The sequence below is a fragment of the Pleurodeles waltl genome, chromosome 10 (assembly GCF_031143425.1).
Source record: "Pleurodeles waltl isolate 20211129_DDA chromosome 10, aPleWal1.hap1.20221129, whole genome shotgun sequence".
NCBI classification, from domain to species: domain Eukaryota; kingdom Metazoa; phylum Chordata; class Amphibia; order Caudata; family Salamandridae; genus Pleurodeles; species Pleurodeles waltl.
This window is the reverse complement of record NC_090449.1, coordinates 327,625,463-327,651,815: the sequence shown is the minus strand read 5'-3', so window position 1 is coordinate 327,651,815 and position 26,353 is coordinate 327,625,463. Positions and strand designations below refer to the sequence as shown.

Below are 26,353 nucleotides of genomic sequence, written 5' to 3'. Positions count from 1 at the left end.
CTTACGGCAGTCAGTTGCTCCCTTTTTGACCTTTCCATTGAAGCCTGGGCCTACTGTGGTCAAGCCAGCCAAGGAAGGAAGGTATGAGAGCGAAAATGGCTTTCCTACCTTCACCAAGAACATACACCTTGAGCAAAGAAAGGGCCAGACTTACAAGGCCCTATCGCCACCGGCACATCATCTTTAGTGACGCCCCGGTGGCACTATGTACTGTGCCGTATTTACAAGACGCCGTTCAACCACGTTTTGTGGCTTAACACCACCTTGTAAATACGGCCCCTTCACACGCAGCCCTTTCCCTGGAAGGGGCGTGCAATGGGCGTTGCTCTGGGTGGGCCACTGCAACACCATAGCATTTTGATGCTGCTCCAGTTTTACGAGTTTTTGTAAATCTGTGGCAGCGCCAAAATCCAAGCGCCATACAATGGGTGTCGTTATAGTGGAGAAACGAGCAGAAATGTTTTCATTTCTCCTCATTTTTGCTCTTTCTATGTGTGCTGCACGAACATATCGCCACTGAAGATTTCTGTTGTGCAGGAAGGTGTGCCTTCCTGAACAAAAACAATTTCCCCCTCCACGCAGCCATCCTTGTACCATGGCGCAAGGATGGCTGCGTTGGTGCTCGGCAGCTAATTTAGAGCTGGCGCAGAGGGAAGCACAGGGGTGCGCTGTATTCTACTAAATACGGCGCTTCCCTGCATTTTGAAAATGACTGAGTGCGAGGCTGCCAAATTTGGCAGAGCGTCTCACTCAGTCATCCTCTTGTAATTATGGGCCAAAAGGTCTAAAGGATAGAGGCGTTTTATGTCATGTTCGATGACGACCATGGAAATGACTCTAGTCATATTGCAGAAGAGAGAACCATGTGCATTTTCTTGCCTTGCGATGTATTCGCCCACTCTCTGCCCTCAACCCTAGGAGCAGGGTCTGAGCAGTGGTGCTTCTGTGCCCTCGCTCGTTGGTGTCCGGGTCCAAATCCCCAACACACCCTTTTTAGCAGAAAACACACAAATTTTACTCAAAATACACAAAGCTTGAAGATTCCTCATTCCACTCAAAGCATTGTTGTGCAAAATATTTTTAGCCTCAGGAGAAAAAAAGGATCACCATGCCTTGGCTTCCTTCCTGCTTGCTTTCAGTGTGCTCTGTGTGATGCTTTCACAGGCTCTGGTTTCAGGCATTTAGGCATCAGATATTTGTCTCTACCCGCAGCTGTGACTTTTCAGTACATCTGAGTGTACGCTTGCTGGCTGACAACGCTGCAATTTTCACACTTACTCCTCGCTTTGCGAGCAACTGCTGATCAAGTATAGAGGCAATCGGGCAAACATATGAGGGGAATTTTGCTCCTTCAGTCAAGCCCTCATGCTTGTTTCTGTAGTGTAGTGGTTATCACGTTCGCCTAACACGCGAAAGGTCCCCGGTTCGAGACCGGGCAGAAACAATGGGCAGTGTCTGCTTTTGTGTTTGCTCCCTAAAAGCTTAGTCTCACTCAGGGATGGCCTTTAAAAACTTGTGACCTGTGTAAAACTTGTATTACTATTGCAGGCCGGTAAAAAGTTATCTGCATCTTTGCGTAGTCGTGCATGTGCCTGGTTTCTTATTCTGTTTTTTACTTTTTTTTTTCTTGGCCATGTTATATTGTGGGGCCTTTAAACCTGTCACCTTGATAGGAACATTGCAAGCGGCAGCATCGACAAGTGCAGACTGAGGAGTCAGACCTAAACACAGACTCAGCTGTCAGGATGGCCGAGTGGTCTAAGGCGGCAGCCTCAAGAGAGCTTGATCTTCAGTTAAGCTAAGCATCCTGGTTTGCTCATGTAGTTGTGGGTTCATATCGCACTTCTGATAGGTCTATTTTCTGCCCTTAAATCTTCCTCTGCTTGCACAGCCAGCTCCCCACAACACTATCTTTGCAAGCTGCTGTAGCATATGAAAAGAAATCCACCAACCCTCCGGCTGGGCCCTCAATCAGCATTCCATGTATTTCTGGAAGGGGCATCTCAGTCACGCCTTCTGTTAGAGCTGCACCTTATCACTGTAACTACCATGCTGGTTTCTACTTAAGCAGTTGATTCCATCGTTTGAAGTGAGGCTCTCCTGCCACTTTTGGGCAGAGAAGGCACTGCCCCTGCAACAACAACAGGCAGACAAGCTCAACCTGGGTTTCCTGGTTAGGTGGGCGGAGCAGAATGGCAATGGTCCCTCCTTGTGACTTGAAATTAACATGAAGAAGACAGAGAGGCAGCTGGGAGTAGGCAGTACCCATGCACCCCTGAACACTGTCTTGCGATTTTCACCCAATTCTGAAATGAGTCGGGAGGAAAGGAGGTGATTTTCCTATCGAAGGCCATTCTGGGAATTCAGCCACCCCGCGTCTCCCAGGTGAGTGTTTCAGGCCTGTGAGGCACTCATATAAATCTCGCCTGATCGAGCACTGAGCGAGCAATTGTGCTTGAATACAAGAGGCATGCTCCTCTGGCTCAGGCGCAAGAGATGGCAGGCCCTTCAGTGCTTCTGGTCTGGAAGTCTACGGTGCAAGGGCCCAGGTCCTGCGGAGGCGTACAACTACCAGAAAGGGTCTGCTTTTCTCATCAGCGCCACAGTTCAGCTTGCTAGCATAGGGCTTCTTGACTACCTCTTGCCTTGCTAGAGGCAAAAAAAAACCCCTTGGCACAAAACATCAATTGCTATGGCACGCTTAGAAGGAGAGTCTCCAAGTGGCCCTGCTTTTTCACAAAGACACTTCAGAAGATGTTTGAAAGGCTTTTGCAGCAGCAGGCTCGTTGGTCTAGGGGTATGATTCTCGCTTTGGGTGTGAGAGGTCCCGGGTTCAAATCCCGGACGAGCCCGTGCCTTCATAGGTTCGATCTGTTTTTAAACAGGAGTATTTCTGCTTTCCACTCTTGTAAGATGCCATGGTGGAATGCATTGCATGCTTTCTACTGGTGTCGAGGCAGTTCGGCATGATGAAGGAGTGCGGGATTTCTTTCTAACTGCTTTTTTGTGTTGGAGCAGCACTTCTCGTTGGAACATGAAATGCACAGTGCTTCTCCAAAGTAATTGCAGGGCTGGTTTTGAAATCACCTCTTGGAATGAAAGTGATCCCAGTTCCTTTCTTCCAAAGGAAGAGATCCTGTCAGAAAGGCTCAGCTTTGAGCGTCATGAATATTGTCCCTTAGTCCTTGCATTCCAGTCCAAAGCATAGCCACATAAAGAAAGCAGGTGTGTCTGTTTCCAGTGCAGTGGTTCCAGTCCAATGCATAGCCACATGAAGCAAATAAGCAGGCATGTCTGTTTCTGTAGTGTAGTGGTTATCACGTTCGCCTTACACGCGAAAGGTCCCTGGTTCGAGGCCAGGCAGAAACAGCAAGTTGCTGTGCTTTATCACATTATTTGCATTTACCACCTCACCTGACAGGTAAATTGAAATTAAAGAGGCTGTGTCTATCCCTCACCATCGTGAGGTACTACGCTCCAAGGGCATCGGTCTCAACTCACCAAGAGAAGACGATACACCTTACGGCAGTCAGTTGCTCCCTTTTTGACCTTTCCATTGAAGCCTGGGCCTACTGTGGTCAAGCCAGCCAAGGAAGGAAGGTATGAGAGCGAAAATGGCTTTCCTACCTTCACCAAGAACATACACCTTGAGCAAAGAAAGGGCCAGACTTACAAGGCCCTATCGCCACCGGCACATCATCTTTAGTGACGCCCCGGTGGCACTATGTACTGTGCCGTATTTACAAGACGCTGTTCAACCACGTTTTGTGGCTTAACACCACCTTGTAAATACGGCCCCTTCACACGCAGCCCTTTCCCTGGAAGGGGCGTGCAATGGGCGTTGCTCTGGGTGGGCCACTGCAACACCATAGCATTTTGATGCTGCTCCAGTTTTACGAGTTTTTGTAAATCTGTGGCAGCGCCAAAATCCAAGCGCCATACAATGGGTGTCGTTATAGTGGAGAAACGAGCAGAAATGTTTTCATTTCTCCTCATTTTTGCTCTTTCTATGTGTGCTGCACGAACATATCGCCACTGAAGATTTCTGTTGTGCAGGAAGGTGTGCCTTCCTGAACAAAAACAATTTCCCCCTCCACGCAGCCATCCTTGTACCATGGCGCAAGGATGGCTGCGTTGGTGGTCGGCAGCTAATTTAGAGCTGGCGCAGAGGGAAGCACAGGGGTGCGCTGTATTCTACTAAATACGGCGCTTCCCTGCATTTTGAAAATGACTGAGTGCGAGGCTGCCAAATTTGGCAGAGCGTCTCACTCAGTCATCCTCTTGTAATTATGGGCCAAAAGGTCTAAAGGATAGAGGCGTTTTATGTCATGTTCGATGACGACCATGGAAATGACTCTAGTCATATTGCAGAAGAGAGAACCATGTGCATTTTCTTGCCTTGCGATGTATTCGCCCACTCTCTGCCCTCAACCCTAGGAGCAGGGTCTGAGCAGTGGTGCTTCTGTGCCCTCGCTCGTTGGTGTCCGGGTCCAAATCCCCAACACACCCTTTTTAGCAGAAAACACACAAATTTTACTCAAAATACACAAAGCTTGAAGATTCCTCATTCCACTCAAAGCATTGTTGTGCAAAATATTTTTAGCCTCAGGAGAAAAAAAGGATCACCATGCCTTGGCTTCCTTCCTGCTTGCTTTCAGTGTGCTCTGTGTGATGCTTTCACAGGCTCTGGTTTCAGGCATTTAGGCATCAGATATTTGTCTCTACCCGCAGCTGTGACTTTTCAGTACATCTGAGTGTACGCTTGCTGGCTGACAACGCTGCAATTTTCACACTTACTCCTCGCTTTGCGAGCAACTGCTGATCAAGTATAGAGGCAATCGGGCAAACATATGAGGGGAATTTTGCTCCTTCAGTCAAGCCCTCATGCTTGTTTCTGTAGTGTAGTGGTTATCACGTTCGCCTAACACGCGAAAGGTCCCCGGTTCGAGACCGGGCAGAAACAATGGGCAGTGTCTGCTTTTGTGTTTGCTCCCTAAAAGCTTAGTCTCACTCAGGGATGGCCTTTAAAAACTTGTGACCTGTGTAAAACTTGTATTACTATTGCAGGCCGGTAAAAAGTTATCTGCATCTTTGCGTAGTCGTGCATGTGCCTGGTTTCTTATTCTGTTTTTTACTTTTTTTTTTCTTGGCCATGTTATATTGTGGGGCCTTTAAACCTGTCACCTTGATAGGAACATTGCAAGCGGCAGCATCGACAAGTGCAGACTGAGGAGTCAGACCTAAACACAGACTCAGCTGTCAGGATGGCCGAGTGGTCTAAGGCGGCAGCCTCAAGAGAGCTTGATCTTCAGTTAAGCTAAGCATCCTGGTTTGCTCATGTAGTTGTGGGTTCATATCGCACTTCTGATAGGTCTATTTTCTGCCCTTAAATCTTCCTCTGCTTGCACAGCCAGCTCCCCACAACACTATCTTTGCAAGCTGCTGTAGCATATGAAAAGAAATCCACCAACCCTCCGGCTGGGCCCTCAATCAGCATTCCATGTATTTCTGGAAGGGGCATCTCAGTCACGCCTTCTGTTAGAGCTGCACCTTATCACTGTAACTACCATGCTGGTTTCTACTTAAGCAGTTGATTCCATCGTTTGAAGTGAGGCTCTCCTGCCACTTTTGGGCAGAGAAGGCACTGCCCCTGCAACAACAACAGGCAGACAAGCTCAACCTGGGTTTCCTGGTTAGGTGGGCGGAGCAGAATGGCAATGGTCCCTCCTTGTGACTTGAAATTAACATGAAGAAGACAGAGAGGCAGCTGGGAGTAGGCAGTACCCATGCACCCCTGAACACTGTCTTGCGATTTTCACCCAATTCTGAAATGAGTCGGGAGGAAAGGAGGTGATTTTCCTATCGAAGGCCATTCTGGGAATTCAGCCACCCCGCGTCTCCCAGGTGAGTGTTTCAGGCCTGTGAGGCACTCACATAAATCTCGCCTGATCGAGCACTGAGCGAGCAATTGTGCTTGAATACAAGAGGCATGCTCCTCTGGCTCAGGCGCAAGAGATGGCAGGCCCTTCAGTGCTTCTGGTCTGGAAGTCTACGGTGCAAGGGCCCAGGTCCTGCGGAGGCGTACAACTACCAGAAAGGGTCTGCTTTTCTCATCAGCGCCACAGTTCAGCTTGCTAGCATAGGGCTTCTTGACTACCTCTTGCCTTGCTAGAGGCAAAAAAAAAACCCTTGGCACAAAACATCAATTGCTATGGCACGCTTAGAAGGAGAGTCTCCAAGTGGCCCTGCTTTTTCACAAAGACACTTCAGAAGATGTTTGAAAGGCTTTTGCAGCAGCAGGCTCGTTGGTCTAGGGGTATGATTCTCGCTTTGGGTGTGAGAGGTCCCGGGTTCAAATCCCGGACGAGCCCGTGCCTTCATAGGTTCGATCTGTTTTTAAACAGGAGTATTTCTGCTTTCCACTCTTGTAAGATGCCATGGTGGAATGCATTGCATGCTTTCTACTGGTGTCGAGGCAGTTCGGCATGATGAAGGAGTGCGGGATTTCTTTCTAACTGCTTTTTTGTGTTGGAGCAGCACTTCTCGTTGGAACATGAAATGCACAGTGCTTCTCCAAAGTAATTGCAGGGCTGGTTTTGAAATCACCTCTTGGAATGAAAGTGATCCCAGTTCCTTTCTTCCAAAGGAAGAGATCCTGTCAGAAAGGCTCAGCTTTGAGCGTCATGAATATTGTCCCTTAGTCCTTGCATTCCAGTCCAAAGCATAGCCACATAAAGAAAGCAGGTGTGTCTGTTTCCAGTGCAGTGGTTCCAGTCCAATGCATAGCCACATGAAGCAAATAAGCAGGCATGTCTGTTTCTGTAGTGTAGTGGTTATCACGTTTGCCTTACACGCGAAAGGTCCCTGGTTCGAGGACAGGCAGAAACAGCAAGTTGCTGTGCTTTATCACATTATTTGCATTTACCACCTCACCTGACAGGTAAATTGAAATTAAAGAGGCTGTGTCTATCCCTCACCATCGTGAGGTACTACGCTCCAAGGGCATCGGTCTCAACTCACCAAGAGAAGACGATACACCTTACGGCAGTCAGTTGCTCCCTTTTTGACCTTTCCATTGAAGCCTGGGCCTACTGTGGTCAAGCCAGCCAAGGAAGGAAGGTATGAGAGCGAAAATGGCTTTCCTACCTTCACCAAGAACATACACCTTGAGCAAAGAAAGGGCCAGACTTACAAGGCCCTATCGCCACCGGCACATCATCTTTAGTGACGCCCCGGTGGCACTATGTACTGTGCCGTATTTACAAGACGCCGTTCAACCACGTTTTGTGGCTTAACACCACCTTGTAAATACGGCCCCTTCACACGCAGCCCTTTCCCTGGAAGGGGCGTGCAATGGGCGTTGCTCTGGGTGGGCCACTGCAACACCATAGCATTTTGATGCTGCTCCAGTTTTACGAGTTTTTGTAAATCTGTGGCAGCGCCAAAATCCAAGCGCCATACAATGGGTGTCGTTATAGTGGAGAAACGAGCAGAAATGTTTTCATTTCTCCTCATTTTTGCTCTTTCTATGTGTGCTGCACGAACATATCGCCACTGAAGATTTCTGTTGTGCAGGAAGGTGTGCCTTCCTGAACAAAAACAATTTCCCCCTCCACGCAGCCATCCTTGTACCATGGCGCAAGGATGGCTGCGTTGGTGCTCGGCAGCTAATTTAGAGCTGGCGCAGAGGGAAGCACAGGGGTGCGCTGTATTCTACTAAATACGGCGCTTCCCTGCATTTTGAAAATGACTGAGTGCGAGGCTGCCAAATTTGGCAGAGCGTCTCACTCAGTCATCCTCTTGTAATTATGGGCCAAAAGGTCTAAAGGATAGAGGCGTTTTATGTCATGTTCGATGACGACCATGGAAATGACTCTAGTCATATTGCAGAAGAGAGAACCATGTGCATTTTCTTGCCTTGCGATGTATTCGCCCACTCTCTGCCCTCAACCCTAGGAGCAGGGTCTGAGCAGTGGTGCTTCTGTGCCCTCGCTCGTTGGTGTCCGGGTCCAAATCCCCAACACACCCTTTTTAGCAGAAAACACACAAATTTTACTCAAAATACACAAAGCTTGAAGATTCCTCATTCCACTCAAAGCATTGTTGTGCAAAATATTTTTAGCCTCAGGAGAAAAAAAGGATCACCATGCCTTGGCTTCCTTCCTGCTTGCTTTCAGTGTGCTCTGTGTGATGCTTTCACAGGCTCTGGTTTCAGGCATTTAGGCATCAGATATTTGTCTCTACCCGCAGCTGTGACTTTTCAGTACATCTGAGTGTACGCTTGCTGGCTGACAACGCTGCAATTTTCACACTTACTCCTCGCTTTGCGAGCAACTGCTGATCAAGTATAGAGGCAATCGGGCAAACATATGAGGGGAATTTTGCTCCTTCAGTCAAGCCCTCATGCTTGTTTCTGTAGTGTAGTGGTTATCACGTTCGCCTAACACGCGAAAGGTCCCCGGTTCGAGACCGGGCAGAAACAATGGGCAGTGTCTGCTTTTGTGTTTGCTCCCTAAAAGCTTAGTCTCACTCAGGGATGGCCTTTAAAAACTTGTGACCTGTGTAAAACTTGTATTACTATTGCAGGCCGGTAAAAAGTTATCTGCATCTTTGCGTAGTCGTGCATGTGCCTGGTTTCTTATTCTGTTTTTTACTTTTTTTTTTCTTGGCCATGTTATATTGTGGGGCCTTTAAACCTGTCACCTTGATAGGAACATTGCAAGCGGCAGCATCGACAAGTGCAGACTGAGGAGTCAGACCTAAACACAGACTCAGCTGTCAGGATGGCCGAGTGGTCTAAGGCGGCAGCCTCAAGAGAGCTTGATCTTCAGTTAAGCTAAGCATCCTGGTTTGCTCATGTAGTTGTGGGTTCATATCGCACTTCTGATAGGTCTATTTTCTGCCCTTAAATCTTCCTCTGCTTGCACAGCCAGCTCCCCACAACACTATCTTTGCAAGCTGCTGTAGCATATGAAAAGAAATCCACCAACCCTCCGGCTGGGCCCTCAATCAGCATTCCATGTATTTCTGGAAGGGGCATCTCAGTCACGCCTTCTGTTAGAGCTGCACCTTATCACTGTAACTACCATGCTGGTTTCTACTTAAGCAGTTGATTCCATCGTTTGAAGTGAGGCTCTCCTGCCACTTTTGGGCAGAGAAGGCACTGCCCCTGCAACAACAACAGGCAGACAAGCTCAACCTGGGTTTCCTGGTTAGGTGGGCGGAGCAGAATGGCAATGGTCCCTCCTTGTGACTTGAAATTAACATGAAGAAGACAGAGAGGCAGCTGGGAGTAGGCAGTACCCATGCACCCCTGAACACTGTCTTGCGATTTTCACCCAATTCTGAAATGAGTCGGGAGGAAAGGAGGTGATTTTCCTATCGAAGGCCATTCTGGGAATTCAGCCACCCCGCGTCTCCCAGGTGAGTGTTTCAGGCCTGTGAGGCACTCATATAAATCTCGCCTGATCGAGCACTGAGCGAGCAATTGTGCTTGAATACAAGAGGCATGCTCCTCTGGCTCAGGCGCAAGAGATGGCAGGCCCTTCAGTGCTTCTGGTCTGGAAGTCTACGGTGCAAGGGCCCAGGTCCTGCGGAGGCGTACAACTACCAGAAAGGGTCTGCTTTTCTCATCAGCGCCACAGTTCAGCTTGCTAGCATAGGGCTTCTTGACTACCTCTTGCCTTGCTAGAGGCAAAAAAAAAACCCTTGGCACAAAACATCAATTGCTATGGCACGCTTAGAAGGAGAGTCTCCAAGTGGCCCTGCTTTTTCACAAAGACACTTCAGAAGATGTTTGAAAGGCTTTTGCAGCAGCAGGCTCGTTGGTCTAGGGGTATGATTCTCGCTTTGGGTGTGAGAGGTCCCGGGTTCAAATCCCGGACGAGCCCGTGCCTTCATAGGTTCGATCTGTTTTTAAACAGGAGTATTTCTGCTTTCCACTCTTGTAAGATGCCATGGTGGAATGCATTGCATGCTTTCTACTGGTGTCGAGGCAGTTCGGCATGATGAAGGAGTGCGGGATTTCTTTCTAACTGCTTTTTTGTGTTGGAGCAGCACTTCTCGTTGGAACATGAAATGCACAGTGCTTCTCCAAAGTAATTGCAGGGCTGGTTTTGAAATCACCTCTTGGAATGAAAGTGATCCCAGTTCCTTTCTTCCAAAGGAAGAGATCCTGTCAGAAAGGCTCAGCTTTGAGCGTCATGAATATTGTCCCTTAGTCCTTGCATTCCAGTCCAAAGCATAGCCACATAAAGAAAGCAGGTGTGTCTGTTTCCAGTGCAGTGGTTCCAGTCCAATGCATAGCCACATGAAGCAAATAAGCAGGCATGTCTGTTTCTGTAGTGTAGTGGTTATCACGTTCGCCTTACACGCGAAAGGTCCCTGGTTCGAGGACAGGCAGAAACAGCAAGTTGCTGTGCTTTATCACATTATTTGCATTTACCACCTCACCTGACAGGTAAATTGAAATTAAAGAGGCTGTGTCTATCCCTCACCATCGTGAGGTACTACGCTCCAAGGGCATCGGTCTCAACTCACCAAGAGAAGACGATACACCTTACGGCAGTCAGTTGCTCCCTTTTTGACCTTTCCATTGAAGCCTGGGCCTACTGTGGTCAAGCCAGCCAAGGAAGGAAGGTATGAGAGCGAAAATGGCTTTCCTACCTTCACCAAGAACATACACCTTGAGCAAAGAAAGGGCCAGACTTACAAGGCCCTATCGCCACCGGCACATCATCTTTAGTGACGCCCCGGTGGCACTATGTACTGTGCCGTATTTACAAGACGCCGTTCAACCACGTTTTGTGGCTTAACACCACCTTGTAAATACGGCCCCTTCACACGCAGCCCTTTCCCTGGAAGGGGCGTGCAATGGGCGTTGCTCTGGGTGGGCCACTGCAACACCATAGCATTTTGATGCTGCTCCAGTTTTACGAGTTTTTGTAAATCTGTGGCAGCGCCAAAATCCAAGCGCCATACAATGGGTGTCGTTATAGTGGAGAAACGAGCAGAAATGTTTTCATTTCTCCTCATTTTTGCTCTTTCTATGTGTGCTGCACGAACATATCGCCACTGAAGATTTCTGTTGTGCAGGAAGGTGTGCCTTCCTGAACAAAAACAATTTCCCCCTCCACGCAGCCATCCTTGTACCATGGCGCAAGGATGGCTGCGTTGGTGCTCGGCAGCTAATTTAGAGCTGGCGCAGAGGGAAGCACAGGGGTGCGCTGTATTCTACTAAATACGGCGCTTCCCTGCATTTTAAAAATGACTGAGTGCGAGGCTGCCAAATTTGGCAGAGCGTCTCACTCAGTCATCCTCTTGTAATTATGGGCCAAAAGGTCTAAAGGATAGAGGCGTTTTATGTCATGTTCGATGACGACCATGGAAATGACTCTAGTCATATTGCAGAAGAGAGAACCATGTGCATTTTCTTGCCTTGCGATGTATTCGCCCACTCTCTGCCCTCAACCCTAGGAGCAGGGTCTGAGCAGTGGTGCTTCTGTGCCCTCGCTCGTTGGTGTCCGGGTCCAAATCCCCAACACACCCTTTTTAGCAGAAAACACACAAATTTTACTCAAAATACACAAAGCTTGAAGATTCCTCATTCCACTCAAAGCATTGTTGTGCAAAATATTTTTAGCCTCAGGAGAAAAAAAGGATCACCATGCCTTGGCTTCCTTCCTGCTTGCTTTCAGTGTGCTCTGTGTGATGCTTTCACAGGCTCTGGTTTCAGGCATTTAGGCATCAGATATTTGTCTCTACCCGCAGCTGTGACTTTTCAGTACATCTGAGTGTACGCTTGCTGGCTGACAACGCTGCAATTTTCACACTTACTCCTCGCTTTGCGAGCAACTGCTGATCAAGTATAGAGGCAATCGGGCAAACATATGAGGGGAATTTTGCTCCTTCAGTCAAGCCCTCATGCTTGTTTCTGTAGTGTAGTGGTTATCACGTTCGCCTAACACGCGAAAGGTCCCCGGTTCGAGACCGGGCAGAAACAATGGGCAGTGTCTGCTTTTGTGTTTGCTCCCTAAAAGCTTAGTCTCACTCAGGGATGGCCTTTAAAAACTTGTGACCTGTGTAAAACTTGTATTACTATTGCAGGCCGGTAAAAAGTTATCTGCATCTTTGCGTAGTCGTGCATGTGCCTGGTTTCTTATTCTGTTTTTTACTTTTTTTTTTCTTGGCCATGTTATATTGTGGGGCCTTTAAACCTGTCACCTTGATAGGAACATTGCAAGCGGCAGCATCGACAAGTGCAGACTGAGGAGTCAGACCTAAACACAGACTCAGCTGTCAGGATGGCCGAGTGGTCTAAGGCGGCAGCCTCAAGAGAGCTTGATCTTCAGTTAAGCTAAGCATCCTGGTTTGCTCATGTAGTTGTGGGTTCATATCGCACTTCTGATAGGTCTATTTTCTGCCCTTAAATCTTCCTCTGCTTGCACAGCCAGCTCCCCACAACACTATCTTTGCAAGCTGCTGTAGCATATGAAAAGAAATCCACCAACCCTCCGGCTGGGCCCTCAATCAGCATTCCATGTATTTCTGGAAGGGGCATCTCAGTCACGCCTTCTGTTAGAGCTGCACCTTATCACTGTAACTACCATGCTGGTTTCTACTTAAGCAGTTGATTCCATCGTTTGAAGTGAGGCTCTCCTGCCACTTTTGGGCAGAGAAGGCACTGCCCCTGCAACAACAACAGGCAGACAAGCTCAACCTGGGTTTCCTGGTTAGGTGGGCGGAGCAGAATGGCAATGGTCCCTCCTTGTGACTTGAAATTAACATGAAGAAGACAGAGAGGCAGCTGGGAGTAGGCAGTACCCATGCACCCCTGAACACTGTCTTGCGATTTTCACCCAATTCTGAAATGAGTCGGGAGGAAAGGAGGTGATTTTCCTATCGAAGGCCATTCTGGGAATTCAGCCACCCCGCGTCTCCCAGGTGAGTGTTTCAGGCCTGTGAGGCACTCATATAAATCTCGCCTGATCGAGCACTGAGCGAGCAATTGTGCTTGAATACAAGAGGCATGCTCCTCTGGCTCAGGCGCAAGAGATGGCAGGCCCTTCAGTGCTTCTGGTCTGGAAGTCTACGGTGCAAGGGCCCAGGTCCTGCGGAGGCGTACAACTACCAGAAAGGGTCTGCTTTTCTCATCAGCGCCACAGTTCAGCTTGCTAGCATAGGGCTTCTTGACTACCTCTTGCCTTGCTAGAGGCAAAAAAAAAACCCTTGGCACAAAACATCAATTGCTATGGCACGCTTAGAAGGAGAGTCTCCAAGTGGCCCTGCTTTTTCACAAAGACACTTCAGAAGATGTTTGAAAGGCTTTTGCAGCAGCAGGCTCGTTGGTCTAGGGGTATGATTCTCGCTTTGGGTGTGAGAGGTCCCGGGTTCAAATCCCGGACGAGCCCGTGCCTTCATAGGTTCGATCTGTTTTTAAACAGGAGTATTTCTGCTTTCCACTCTTGTAAGATGCCATGGTGGAATGCATTGCATGCTTTCTACTGGTGTCGAGGCAGTTCGGCATGATGAAGGAGTGCGGGATTTCTTTCTAACTGCTTTTTTGTGTTGGAGCAGCACTTCTCGTTGGAACATGAAATGCACAGTGCTTCTCCAAAGTAATTGCAGGGCTGGTTTTGAAATCACCTCTTGGAATGAAAGTGATCCCAGTTCCTTTCTTCCAAAGGAAGAGATCCTGTCAGAAAGGCTCAGCTTTGAGCGTCATGAATATTGTCCCTTAGTCCTTGCATTCCAGTCCAAAGCATAGCCACATAAAGAAAGCAGGTGTGTCTGTTTCCAGTGCAGTGGTTCCAGTCCAATGCATAGCCACATGAAGCAAATAAGCAGGCATGTCTGTTTCTGTAGTGTAGTGGTTATCACGTTCGCCTTACACGCGAAAGGTCCCTGGTTCGAGGCCAGGCAGAAACAGCAAGTTGCTGTGCTTTATCACATTATTTGCATTTACCACCTCACCTGACAGGTAAATTGAAATTAAAGAGGCTGTGTCTATCCCTCACCATCGTGAGGTACTACGCTCCAAGGGCATCGGTCTCAACTCACCAAGAGAAGACGATACACCTTACGGCAGTCAGTTGCTCCCTTTTTGACCTTTCCATTGAAGCCTGGGCCTACTGTGGTCAAGCCAGCCAAGGAAGGAAGGTATGAGAGCGAAAATGGCTTTCCTACCTTCACCAAGAACATACACCTTGAGCAAAGAAAGGGCCAGACTTACAAGGCCCTATCGCCACCGGCACATCATCTTTAGTGACGCCCCGGTGGCACTATGTACTGTGCCGTATTTACAAGACGCCGTTCAACCACGTTTTGTGGCTTAACACCACCTTGTAAATACGGCCCCTTCACACGCAGCCCTTTCCCTGGAAGGGGCGTGCAATGGGCGTTGCTCTGGGTGGGCCACTGCAACACCATAGCATTTTGATGCTGCTCCAGTTTTACGAGTTTTTGTAAATCTGTGGCAGCGCCAAAATCCAAGCGCCATACAATGGGTGTCGTTATAGTGGAGAAACGAGCAGAAATGTTTTCATTTCTCCTCATTTTTGCTCTTTCTATGTGTGCTGCACGAACATATCGCCACTGAAGATTTCTGTTGTGCAGGAAGGTGTGCCTTCCTGAACAAAAACAATTTCCCCCTCCACGCAGCCATCCTTGTACCATGGCGCAAGGATGGCTGCGTTGGTGCTCGGCAGCTAATTTAGAGCTGGCGCAGAGGGAAGCACAGGGGTGCGCTGTATTCTACTAAATACGGCGCTTCCCTGCATTTTGAAAATGACTGAGTGCGAGGCTGCCAAATTTGGCAGAGCGTCTCACTCAGTCATCCTCTTGTAATTATGGGCCAAAAGGTCTAAAGGATAGAGGCGTTTTATGTCATGTTCGATGACGACCATGGAAATGACTCTAGTCATATTGCAGAAGAGAGAACCATGTGCATTTTCTTGCCTTGCGATGTATTCGCCCACTCTCTGCCCTCAACCCTAGGAGCAGGGTCTGAGCAGTGGTGCTTCTGTGCCCTCGCTCGTTGGTGTCCGGGTCCAAATCCCCAACACACCCTTTTTAGCAGAAAACACACAAATTTTACTCAAAATACACAAAGCTTGAAGATTCCTCATTCCACTCAAAGCATTGTTGTGCAAAATATTTTTAGCCTCAGGAGAAAAAAAGGATCACCATGCCTTGGCTTCCTTCCTGCTTGCTTTCAGTGTGCTCTGTGTGATGCTTTCACAGGCTCTGGTTTCAGGCATTTAGGCATCAGATATTTGTCTCTACCCGCAGCTGTGACTTTTCAGTACATCTGAGTGTACGCTTGCTGGCTGACAACGCTGCAATTTTCACACTTACTCCTCGCTTTGCGAGCAACTGCTGATCAAGTATAGAGGCAATCGGGCAAACATATGAGGGGAATTTTGCTCCTTCAGTCAAGCCCTCATGCTTGTTTCTGTAGTGTAGTGGTTATCACGTTCGCCTAACACGCGAAAGGTCCCCGGTTCGAGACCGGGCAGAAACAATGGGCAGTGTCTGCTTTTGTGTTTGCTCCCTAAAAGCTTAGTCTCACTCAGGGATGGCCTTTAAAAACTTGTGACCTGTGTAAAACTTGTATTACTATTGCAGGCCGGTAAAAAGTTATCTGCATCTTTGCGTAGTCGTGCATGTGCCTGGTTTCTTATTCTGTTTTTTACTTTTTTTTTTCTTGGCCATGTTATATTGTGGGGCCTTTAAACCTGTCACCTTGATAGGAACATTGCAAGCGGCAGCATCGACAAGTGCAGACTGAGGAGTCAGACCTAAACACAGACTCAGCTGTCAGGATGGCCGAGTGGTCTAAGGCGGCAGCCTCAAGAGAGCTTGATCTTCAGTTAAGCTAAGCATCCTGGTTTGCTCATGTAGTTGTGGGTTCATATCGCACTTCTGATAGGTCTATTTTCTGCCCTTAAATCTTCCTCTGCTTGCACAGCCAGCTCCCCACAACACTATCTTTGCAAGCTGCTGTAGCATATGAAAAGAAATCCACCAACCCTCCGGCTGGGCCCTCAATCAGCATTCCATGTATTTCTGGAAGGGGCATCTCAGTCACGCCTTCTGTTAGAGCTGCACCTTATCACTGTAACTACCATGCTGGTTTCTACTTAAGCAGTTGATTCCATCGTTTGAAGTGAGGCTCTCCTGCCACTTTTGGGCAGAGAAGGCACTGCCCCTGCAACAACAACAGGCAGACAAGCTCAACCTGGGTTTCCTGGTTAGGTGGGCGGAGCAGAATGGCAATGGTCCCTCCTTGTGACTTGAAATTAACATGAAGAAGACAGAGAGGCAGCTGGGAGTAGGCAGTACCCATGCACCCCTGAACACTGTCTTGCGATTTTCACCCAATTCTGAAATGAGTCGGGAGGAAAGGAGGTGATTTTCCTATCGAAGGCCATTCTGGGAATTCAGCCACCCCGCGTCTCCCAGGTGAGTGTTTCAGGCCTGTGAGGCACTCATATAAATCTCGCCTGATCGAGCACTGAGCGAGCAATTGTGCTTGAATACAAGAGGCATGCTCCTCTGGCTCAGGCGCAAGAGATGGCAGGCCCTTCAGTGCTTCTGGTCTGGAAGTCTACGGTGCAAGGGCCCAGGTCCTGCGGAGGCGTACAACTACCAGAAAGGGTCTGCTTTTCTCATCAGCGCCACAGTTCAGCTTGCTAGCATAGGGCTTCTTGACTACCTCTTGCCTTGCTAGAGGCAAAAAAAAAACCCTTGGCACAAAACATCAATTGCTATGGCACGCTTAGAAGGAGAGTCTCCAAGTGGCCCTGCTTTTTCACAAAGACACTTCAGAAGATGTTTGAAAGGCTTTTGCAGCAGCAGGCTCGTTGGTCTAGGGGTATGATTCTCGCTTTGGGTGTGAGAGGTCCCGGGTTCAAATCCCGGACGAGCCCGTGCCTTCATAGGTTCGATCTGTTTTTAAACAGGAGTATTTCTGCTTTCCACTCTTGTAAGATGCCATGGTGGAATGCATTGCATGCTTTCTACTGGTGTCGAGGCAGTTCGGCATGATGAAGGAGTGCAGGATTTCTTTCTAACTGCTTTTTTGTGTTGGAGCAGCACTTCTCGTTGGAACATGAAATGCACAGTGCTTCTCCAAAGTAATTGCAGGGCTGGTTTTGAAATCACCTCTTGGAATGAAAGTGATCCCAGTTCCTTTCTTCCAAAGGAAGAGATCCTGTCAGAAAGGCTCAGCTTTGAGCGTCATGAATATTGTCCCTTAGTCCTTGCATTCCAGTCCAAAGCATAGCCACATAAAGAAAGCAGGTGTGTCTGTTTCCAGTGCAGTGGTTCCAGTCCAATGCATAGCCACATGAAGCAAGTAAGCAGGCATGTCTGTTTCTATAGTGTAGTGGTTATCACGTTCGCCTTACACGCGAAAGGTCCCTGGTTTGAGGCCAGGCAGAAACAGCAAGTTGCTGTGCTTTATCACATTATTTGCATTTACCACCTCACCTGACAGGTAAATTGAAATTAAAGAGGCTGTGTCTATCCCTCACCATCGTGAGGTACTACGCTCCAAGGGCATCGGTCTCAACTCACCAAGAGAAGACGATACACCTTACGGCAGTCAGTTGCTCCCTTTTTGACCTTTCCATTGAAGCCTGGGCCTACTGTGGTCAAGCCAGCCAAGGAAGGAAGGTATGAGAGCGAAAATGGCTTTCCTACCTTCACCAAGAACATACACCTTGAGCAAAGAAAGGGCCAGACTTACAAGGCCCTATCGCCACCGGCACATCATCTTTAGTGACGCCCCGGTGGCACTATGTACTGTGCCGTATTTACAAGACGCCGTTCAACCACGTTTTGTGGCTTAACACCACCTTGTAAATACGGCCCCTTCACACGCAGCCCTTTCCCTGGAAGGGGCGTGCAATGGGCGTTGCTCTGGGTGGGCCACTGCAACACCATAGCATTTTGATGCTGCTCCAGTTTTACGAGTTTTTGTAAATCTGTGGCAGCGCCAAAAACCAAGCGCCATACAATGGGTGTCGTTATAGTGGAGAAACGAGCAGAAATGTTTTCATTTCTCCTCATTTTTGCTCTTTCTATGTGTGCTGCACGAACATATCGCCACTGAAGATTTCTGTTGTGCAGGAAGGTGTGCCTTCCTGAACAAAAACAATTTCCCCCTCCACGCAGCCATCCTTGTACCATGGCGCAAGGATGGCTGCGTTGGTGCTCGGCAGCTAATTTAGAGCTGGCGCAGAGGGAAGCACAGGGGTGCGCTGTATTCTACTAAATACGGCGCTTCCCTGCATTTTGAAAATGACTGAGTGCGAGGCTGCCAAATTTGGCAGAGCGTCTCACTCAGTCATCCTCTTGTAATTATGGGCCAAAAGGTCTAAAGGATAGAGGCGTTTTATGTCATGTTCGATGACGACCATGGAAATGACTCTAGTCATATTGCAGAAGAGAGAACCATGTGCATTTTCTTGCCTTGCGATGTATTCGCCCACTCTCTGCCCTCAACCCTAGGAGCAGGGTCTGAGCAGTGGTGCTTCTGTGCCCTCGCTCGTTGGTGTCCGGGTCCAAATCCCCAACACACCCTTTTTAGCAGAAAACACTCAAATTTTACTCAAAATACACAAAGCTTGAAGATTCCTCATTCCACTCAAAGCATTGTTGTGCAAAATATTTTTAGCCTCAGGAGAAAAAAAGGATCACCATGCCTTGGCTTCCTTCCTGCTTGCTTTCAGTGTGCTCTGTGTGATGCTTTCACAGGCTCTGGTTTCAGGCATTTAGGCATCAGATATTTGTCTCTACCCGCAGCTGTGACTTTTCAGTACATCTGAGTGTACGCTTGCTGGCTGACAACGCTGCAATTTTCACACTTACTCCTCGCTTTGCGAGCAACTGCTGATCAAGTATAGAGGCAATCGGGCAAACATATGAGGGGAATTTTGCTCCTTCAGTCAAGCCCTCATGCTTGTTTCTGTAGTGTAGTGGTTATCACGTTCGCCTAACACGCGAAAGGTCCCCGGTTCGAGACCGGGCAGAAACAATGGGCAGTGTCTGCTTTTGTGTTTGCTCCCTAAAAGCTTAGTCTCACTCAGGGATGGCCTTTAAAAACTTGTGACCTGTGTAAAACTTGTATTACTATTGCAGGCCGGTAAAAAGTTATCTGCATCTTTGCGTAGTCGTGCATGTGCCTGGTTTCTTATTCTGTTTTTTACTTTTTTTTTTCTTGGCCATGTTATATTGTGGGGCCTTTAAACCTGTCACCTTGATAGGAACATTGCAAGCGGCAGCATCGACAAGTGCAGACTGAGGAGTCAGACCTAAACACAGACTCAGCTGTCAGGATGGCCGAGTGGTCTAAGGCGGCAGCCTCAAGAGAGCTTGATCTTCAGTTAAGCTAAGCATCCTGGTTTGCTCATGTAGTTGTGGGTTCATATCGCACTTCTGATAGGTCTATTTTCTGCCCTTAAATCTTCCTCTGCTTGCACAGCCAGCTCCCCACAACACTATCTTTGCAAGCTGCTGTAGCATATGAAAAGAAATCCACCAACCCTCCGGCTGGGCCCTCAATCAGCATTCCATGTATTTCTGGAAGGGGCATCTCAGTCACGCCTTCTGTTAGAGCTGCACCTTATCACTGTAACTACCATGCTGGTTTCTACTTAAGCAGTTGATTCCATCGTTTAAAGTGAGGCTCTCCTGCCACTTTTGGGCAGAGAAGGCACTGCCCCTGCAACAACAACAGGCAGACAAGCTCAACCTGGGTTTCCTGGTTAGGTGGGCGGAGCAGAATGGCAATGGTCCCTCCTTGTGACTTGAAATTAACATGAAGAAGACAGAGAGGCAGCTGGGAGTAGGCAGTACCCATGCACCCCTGAACACTGTCTTGCGATTTTCACCCAATTCTGAAATGAGTCGGGAGGAAAGGAGGTGATTTTCCTATCGAAGGCCATTCTGGGAATTCAGCCACCCCGCGTCTCCCAGGTGAGTGTTTCAGGCCTGTGAGGCACTCATATAAATCTCGCCTGATCGAGCACTGAGCGAGCAATTGTGCTTGAATACAAGAGGCATGCTCCTCTGGCTCAGGCGCAAGAGATGGCAGGCCCTTCAGTGCTTCTGGTCTGGAAGTCTACGGTGCAAGGGCCCAGGTCCTGCGGAGGCGTACAACTACCAGAAAGGGTCTGCTTTTCTCATCAGCGCCACAGTTCAGCTTGCTAGCATAGGGCTTCTTGACTACCTCTTGCCTTGCTAGAGGCAAAAAAAAAACCCTTGGCACAAAACATCAATTGCTATGGCACGCTTAGAAGGAGAGTCTCCAAGTGGCCCTGCTTTTTCACAAAGACACTTCAGAAGATGTTTGAAAGGCTTTTGCAGCAGCAGGCTCGTTGGTCTAGGGGTATGATTCTCGCTTTGGGTGTGAGAGGTCCCGGGTTCAAATCCCGGACGAGCCCGTGCCTTCATAGGTTCGATCTGTTTTTAAACAGGAGTATTTCTGCTTTCCACTCTTGTAAGATGCCATGGTGGAATGCATTGCATGCTTTCTACTGGTGTCGAGGCAGTTCGGCATGATGAAGGAGTGCGGGATTTCTTTCTAACTGCTTTTTTGTGTTGGAGCAGCACTTCTCGTTGGAACATGAAATGCACAGTGCTTCTCCAAAGTAATTGCAGGGCTGGTTTTGAAATCACCTCTTGGAATGAAAGTGATCCCAGTTCCTTTCTTCCAAAGGAAGAGATCCTGTCAGAAAGGCTCAGCTTTGAGCGTCATGAATATTGTCCCTTAGTCCTTGCATTCCAGTCCAAAGCATAGCCACATAAAGAAAGCAGGTGTGTCTGTTTCCAGTGCAGTGGTTCCAGTCCAATGCATAGCCACATGAAGCAAATAAGCAGGCATGTCTGTTTCTGTAGTGTAGTGGTTATCACGTTCGCCTTACACGCGAAAGGTCCCTGGTTCGAGGCCAGGCAGAAACAGCAAGTTGCTGTGCTTTATCACATTATTTGCATTTACCACCTCACCTGACAGGTAAATTGAAATTAAAGAGGCTGTGTCTATCCCTCACCATCGTGAGGTACTACGCTCCAAGGGCATCGGTCTCAACTCACCAAGAGAAGACGATACACCTTACGGCAGTCAGTTGCTCCCTTTTTGACCTTTCCATTGAAGCCTGGGCCTACTGTGGTCAAGCCAGCCAAGGAAGGAAGGTATGAGAGCGAAAATGGCTTTCCTACCTTCACCAAGAACATACACCTTGAGCAAAGAAAGGGCCAGACTTACAAGGCCCTATCGCCACCGGCACATCATCTTTAGTGACGCCCCGGTGGCACTATGTACTGTGCCGTATTTACAAGACGCCGTTCAACCACGTTTTGTGGCTTAACACCACCTTGTAAATACGGCCCCTTCACACGCAGCCCTTTCCCTGGAAGGGGCGTGCAATGGGCGTTGCTCTGGGTGGGCCACTGCAACACCATAGCATTTTGATGCTGCTCCAGTTTTACGAGTTTTTGTAAATCTGTGGCAGCGCCAAAATCCAAGCGCCATACAATGGGTGTCGTTATAGTGGAGAAACGAGCAGAAATGTTTTCATTTCTCCTCATTTTTGCTCTTTCTATGTGTGCTGCACGAACATATCGCCACTGAAGATTTCTGTTGTGCAGGAAGGTGTGCCTTCCTGAACAAAAACAATTTCCCCCTCCACGCAGCCATCCTTGTACCATGGCGCAAGGATGGCTGCGTTGGTGCTCGGCAGCTAATTTAGAGCTGGCGCAGAGGGAAGCACAGGGGTGCGCTGTATTCTACTAAATACGGCGCTTCCCTGCATTTTGAAAATGACTGAGTGCGAGGCTGCCAAATTTGGCAGAGCGTCTCACTCAGTCATCCTCTTGTAATTATGGGCCAAAAGGTCTAAAGGATAGAGGCGTTTTATGTCATGTTCGATGACGACCATGGAAATGACTCTAGTCATATTGCAGAAGAGAGAACCATGTGCATTTTCTTGCCTTGCGATGTATTCGCCCACTCTCTGCCCTCAACCCTAGGAGCAGGGTCTGAGCAGTGGTGCTTCTGTGCCCTCGCTCGTTGGTGTCCGGGTCCAAATCCCCAACACACCCTTTTTAGCAGAAAACACACAAATTTTACTCAAAATACACAAAGCTTGAAGATTCCTCATTCCACTCAAAGCATTGTTGTGCAAAATATTTTTAGCCTCAGGAGAAAAAAAGGATCACCATGCCTTGGCTTCCTTCCTGCTTGCTTTCAGTGTGCTCTGTGTGATGCTTTCACAGGCTCTGGTTTCAGGCATTTAGGCATCAGATATTTGTCTCTACCCGCAGCTGTGACTTTTCAGTACATCTGAGTGTACGCTTGCTGGCTGACAACGCTGCAATTTTCACACTTACTCCTCGCTTTGCGAGCAACTGCTGATCAAGTATAGAGGCAATCGGGCAAACATATGAGGGGAATTTTGCTCCTTCAGTCAAGCCCTCATGCTTGTTTCTGTAGTGTAGTGGTTATCACGTTCGCCTAACACGCGAAAGGTCCCCGGTTCGAGACCGGGCAGAAACAATGGGCAGTGTCTGCTTTTGTGTTTGCTCCCTAAAAGCTTAGTCTCACTCAGGGATGGCCTTTAAAAACTTGTGACCTGTGTAAAACTTGTATTACTATTGCAGGCCGGTAAAAAGTTATCTGCATCTTTGCGTAGTCGTGCATGTGCCTGGTTTCTTATTCTGTTTTTTACTTTTTTTTTTCTTGGCCATGTTATATTGTGGGGCCTTTAAACCTGTCACCTTGATAGGAACATTGCAAGCGGCAGCATCGACAAGTGCAGACTGAGGAGTCAGACCTAAACACAGACTCAGCTGTCAGGATGGCCGAGTGGTCTAAGGCGGCAGCCTCAAGAGAGCTTGATCTTCAGTTAAGCTAAGCATCCTGGTTTGCTCATGTAGTTGTGGGTTCATATCGCACTTCTGATAGGTCTATTTTCTGCCCTTAAATCTTCCTCTGCTTGCACAGCCAGCTCCCCACAACACTATCTTTGCAAGCTGCTGTAGCATATGAAAAGAAATCCACCAACCCTCCGGCTGGGCCCTCAATCAGCATTCCATGTATTTCTGGAAGGGGCATCTCAGTCACGCCTTCTGTTAGAGCTGCACCTTATCACTGTAACTACCATGCTGGTTTCTACTTAAGCAGTTGATTCCATCGTTTAAAGTGAGGCTCTCCTGCCACTTTTGGGCAGAGAAGGCACTGCCCCTGCAACAACAACAGGCAGACAAGCTCAACCTGGGTTTCCTGGTTAGGTGGGCGGAGCAGAATGGCAATGGTCCCTCCTTGTGACTTGAAATTAACATGAAGAAGACAGAGAGGCAGCTGGGAGTAGGCAGTACCCATGCACCCCTGAACACTGTCTTGCGATTTTCACCCAATTCTGAAATGAGTCGGGAGGAAAGGAGGTGATTTTCCTATCGAAGGCCATTCTGGGAATTCAGCCACCCCGCGTCTCCCAGGTGAGTGTTTCAGGCCTGTGAGGCACTCATATAAATCTCGCCTGATCGAGCACTGAGCGAGCAATTGTGCTTGAATACAAGAGGCATGCTCCTCTGGCTCAGGCGCAAGAGATGGCAGGCCCTTCAGTGCTTCTGGTCTGGAAGTCTACGGTGCAAGGGCCCAGGTCCTGCGGAGGCGTACAACTACCAGAAAGGGTCTGCTTTTCTCATCAGCGCCACAGTTCAGCTTGCTAGCATAGGGCTTCTTGACTACCTCTTGCCTTGCTAGAGGCAAAAAAAAAACCCTTGGCACAAAACATCAATTGCTATGGCACGCTTAGAAGGAGAGTCTCCAAGTGGCCCTGCTTTTTCACAAAGACACTTCAGAAGATGTTTGAAAGGCTTTTGCAGCAGCAGGCTCGTTGGTCTAGGGGTATGATTCTCGCTTTGGGTGTGAGAGGTCCCGGGTTCAAATCCCGGACGAGCCCGTGCCTTCATAGGTTCGATCTGTTTTTAAACAGGAGTATTTCTGCTTTCCACTCTTGTAAGATGCCATGGTGGAATGCATTGCATGCTTTCTACTGGTGTCGAGGCAGTTCGGCATGATGAAGGAGTGCGGGATTTCTTTCTAACTGCTTTTTTGTGTTGGAGCAGCACTTCTCGTTGGAACATGAAATGCACAGTGCTTCTCCAAAGTAATTGCAGGGCTGGTTTTGAAATCACCTCTTGGAATGAAAGTGATCCCAGTTCCTTTCTTCCAAAGGAAGAGATCCTGTCAGAAAGGCTCAGCTTTGAGCGTCATGAATATTGTCCCTTAGTCCTTGCATTCCAGTCCAAAGCATAGCCACATAAAGAAAGCAGGTGTGTCTGTTTCCAGTGCAGTGGTTCCAGTCCAATGCATAGCCACATGAAGCAAATAAGCAGGCATGTCTGTTTCTGTAGTGTAGTGGTTATCACGTTCGCCTTACACGCGAAAGGTCCCTGGTTCGAGGCCAGGCAGAAACAGCAAGTTGCTGTGCTTTATCACATTATTTGCATTTACCACCTCACCTGACAGGTAAATTGAAATTAAAGAGGCTGTGTCTATCCCTCACCATCGTGAGGTACTACGCTCCAAGGGCATCGGTCTCAACTCACCAAGAGAAGACGATACACCTTACGGCAGTCAGTTGCTCCCTTTTTGACCTTTCCATTGAAGCCTGGGCCTACTGTGGTCAAGCCAGCCAAGGAAGGAAGGTATGAGAGCGAAAATGGCTTTCCTACCTTCACCAAGAACATACACCTTGAGCAAAGAAAGGGCCAGACTTACAAGGCCCTATCGCCACCGGCACATCATCTTTAGTGACGCCCCGGTGGCACTATGTACTGTGCCGTATTTACAAGACGCCGTTCAACCACGTTTTGTGGCTTAACACCACCTTGTAAATACGGCCCCTTCACACGCAGCCCTTTCCCTGGAAGGGGCGTGCAATGGGCGTTGCTCTGGGTGGGCCACTGCAACACCATAGCATTTTGATGCTGCTCCAGTTTTACGAGTTTTTGTAAATCTGTGGCAGCGCCAAAATCCAAGCGCCATACAATGGGTGTCGTTATAGTGGAGAAACGAGCAGAAATGTTTTCATTTCTCCTCATTTTTGCTCTTTCTATGTGTGCTGCACGAACATATCGCCACTGAAGATTTCTGTTGTGCAGGAAGGTGTGCCTTCCTGAACAAAAACAATTTCCCCCTCCACGCAGCCATCCTTGTACCATGGCGCAAGGATGGCTGCGTTGGTGCTCGGCAGCTAATTTAGAGCTGGCGCAGAGGGAAGCACAGGGGTGCGCTGTATTCTACTAAATACGGCGCTTCCCTGCATTTTGAAAATGACTGAGTGCGAGGCTGCCAAATTTGGCAGAGCGTCTCACTCAGTCATCCTCTTGTAATTATGGGCCAAAAGGTCTAAAGGATAGAGGCGTTTTATGTCATGTTCGATGACGACCATGGAAATGACTCTAGTCATATTGCAGAAGAGAGAACCATGTGCATTTTCTTGCCTTGCGATGTATTCGCCCACTCTCTGCCCTCAACCCTAGGAGCAGGGTCTGAGCAGTGGTGCTTCTGTGCCCTCGCTCGTTGGTGTCCGGGTCCAAATCCCCAACACACCCTTTTTAGCAGAAAACACTCAAATTTTACTCAAAATACACAAAGCTTGAAGATTCCTCATTCCACTCAAAGCATTGTTGTGCAAAATATTTTTAGCCTCAGGAGAAAAAAAGGATCACCATGCCTTGGCTTCCTTCCTGCTTGCTTTCAGTGTGCTCTGTGTGATGCTTTCACAGGCTCTGGTTTCAGGCATTTAGGCATCAGATATTTGTCTCTACCCGCAGCTGTGACTTTTCAGTACATCTGAGTGTACGCTTGCTGGCTGACAACGCTGCAATTTTCACACTTACTCCTCGCTTTGCGAGCAACTGCTGATCAAGTATAGAGGCAATCGGGCAAACATATGAGGGGAATTTTGCTCCTTCAGTCAAGCCCTCATGCTTGTTTCTGTAGTGTAGTGGTTATCACGTTCGCCTAACACGCGAAAGGTCCCCGGTTCGAGACCAGGCAGAAACAATGGGCAGTGTCTGCTTTTGTGTTTGCTCCCTAAAAGCTTAGTCTCACTCAGGGATGGCCTTTAAAAACTTGTGACCTGTGTAAAACTTGTATTACTATTGCAGGCCGGTAAAAAGTTATCTGCATCTTTGCGTAGTCGTGCATGTGCCTGGTTTCTTATTCTGTTTTTTACTTTTTTTTTTCTTGGCCATGTTATATTGTGGGGCCTTTAAACCTGTCACCTTGATAGGAACATTGCAAGCGGCAGCATCGACAAGTGCAGACTGAGGAGTCAGA

At 48.3% G+C, this 26,353-nt stretch overlaps 19 non-coding genes across 19 annotated transcripts; all 19 read left to right on the top strand.

Moving 5' to 3' along the window:
- Positions 1 to 1,371: 1,371 nt before the first annotated feature.
- TRNAV-AAC (transfer RNA valine (anticodon AAC)) lies at positions 1,372 to 1,444 on the top strand. Its single transcript has one exon. It is a non-coding gene; the product is annotated as a tRNA-Val (tRNA).
- Positions 1,445 to 2,780: 1,336 nt separating this feature from the next.
- TRNAP-UGG (transfer RNA proline (anticodon UGG)) lies at positions 2,781 to 2,852 on the top strand. Its single transcript has one exon. It is a non-coding gene; the product is annotated as a tRNA-Pro (tRNA).
- A 444-nt stretch (positions 2,853 to 3,296) lies between these two features.
- On the top strand, positions 3,297 to 3,369 carry TRNAV-UAC (transfer RNA valine (anticodon UAC)). The gene has a single exon. It is a non-coding gene; the product is annotated as a tRNA-Val (tRNA).
- Positions 3,370 to 4,890: 1,521 nt separating this feature from the next.
- On the top strand, positions 4,891 to 4,963 carry TRNAV-AAC (transfer RNA valine (anticodon AAC)). The gene has a single exon. It is a non-coding gene; the product is annotated as a tRNA-Val (tRNA).
- Positions 4,964 to 6,299: 1,336 nt separating this feature from the next.
- On the top strand, positions 6,300 to 6,371 carry TRNAP-UGG (transfer RNA proline (anticodon UGG)). Its single transcript has one exon. It is a non-coding gene; the product is annotated as a tRNA-Pro (tRNA).
- A 2,038-nt stretch (positions 6,372 to 8,409) lies between these two features.
- On the top strand, positions 8,410 to 8,482 carry TRNAV-AAC (transfer RNA valine (anticodon AAC)). The gene has a single exon. It is a non-coding gene; the product is annotated as a tRNA-Val (tRNA).
- Positions 8,483 to 9,818: 1,336 nt separating this feature from the next.
- On the top strand, positions 9,819 to 9,890 carry TRNAP-UGG (transfer RNA proline (anticodon UGG)). Its single transcript has one exon. It is a non-coding gene; the product is annotated as a tRNA-Pro (tRNA).
- A 2,038-nt stretch (positions 9,891 to 11,928) lies between these two features.
- On the top strand, positions 11,929 to 12,001 carry TRNAV-AAC (transfer RNA valine (anticodon AAC)). Its single transcript has one exon. It is a non-coding gene; the product is annotated as a tRNA-Val (tRNA).
- Positions 12,002 to 13,337: 1,336 nt separating this feature from the next.
- Positions 13,338 to 13,409, top strand: TRNAP-UGG (transfer RNA proline (anticodon UGG)). The gene has a single exon. It is a non-coding gene; the product is annotated as a tRNA-Pro (tRNA).
- Positions 13,410 to 13,853: 444 nt separating this feature from the next.
- Positions 13,854 to 13,926, top strand: TRNAV-UAC (transfer RNA valine (anticodon UAC)). The gene has a single exon. It is a non-coding gene; the product is annotated as a tRNA-Val (tRNA).
- A 1,521-nt stretch (positions 13,927 to 15,447) lies between these two features.
- TRNAV-AAC (transfer RNA valine (anticodon AAC)) lies at positions 15,448 to 15,520 on the top strand. Its single transcript has one exon. It is a non-coding gene; the product is annotated as a tRNA-Val (tRNA).
- A 1,336-nt stretch (positions 15,521 to 16,856) lies between these two features.
- TRNAP-UGG (transfer RNA proline (anticodon UGG)) lies at positions 16,857 to 16,928 on the top strand. Its single transcript has one exon. It is a non-coding gene; the product is annotated as a tRNA-Pro (tRNA).
- A 2,038-nt stretch (positions 16,929 to 18,966) lies between these two features.
- TRNAV-AAC (transfer RNA valine (anticodon AAC)) lies at positions 18,967 to 19,039 on the top strand. Its single transcript has one exon. It is a non-coding gene; the product is annotated as a tRNA-Val (tRNA).
- Positions 19,040 to 20,375: 1,336 nt separating this feature from the next.
- TRNAP-UGG (transfer RNA proline (anticodon UGG)) lies at positions 20,376 to 20,447 on the top strand. The gene has a single exon. It is a non-coding gene; the product is annotated as a tRNA-Pro (tRNA).
- Positions 20,448 to 20,891: 444 nt separating this feature from the next.
- On the top strand, positions 20,892 to 20,964 carry TRNAV-UAC (transfer RNA valine (anticodon UAC)). Its single transcript has one exon. It is a non-coding gene; the product is annotated as a tRNA-Val (tRNA).
- Positions 20,965 to 22,485: 1,521 nt separating this feature from the next.
- TRNAV-AAC (transfer RNA valine (anticodon AAC)) lies at positions 22,486 to 22,558 on the top strand. The gene has a single exon. It is a non-coding gene; the product is annotated as a tRNA-Val (tRNA).
- Positions 22,559 to 23,894: 1,336 nt separating this feature from the next.
- On the top strand, positions 23,895 to 23,966 carry TRNAP-UGG (transfer RNA proline (anticodon UGG)). The gene has a single exon. It is a non-coding gene; the product is annotated as a tRNA-Pro (tRNA).
- Positions 23,967 to 24,410: 444 nt separating this feature from the next.
- Positions 24,411 to 24,483, top strand: TRNAV-UAC (transfer RNA valine (anticodon UAC)). The gene has a single exon. It is a non-coding gene; the product is annotated as a tRNA-Val (tRNA).
- A 1,521-nt stretch (positions 24,484 to 26,004) lies between these two features.
- Positions 26,005 to 26,077, top strand: TRNAV-AAC (transfer RNA valine (anticodon AAC)). The gene has a single exon. It is a non-coding gene; the product is annotated as a tRNA-Val (tRNA).
- Positions 26,078 to 26,353: the final 276 nt, after the last annotated feature.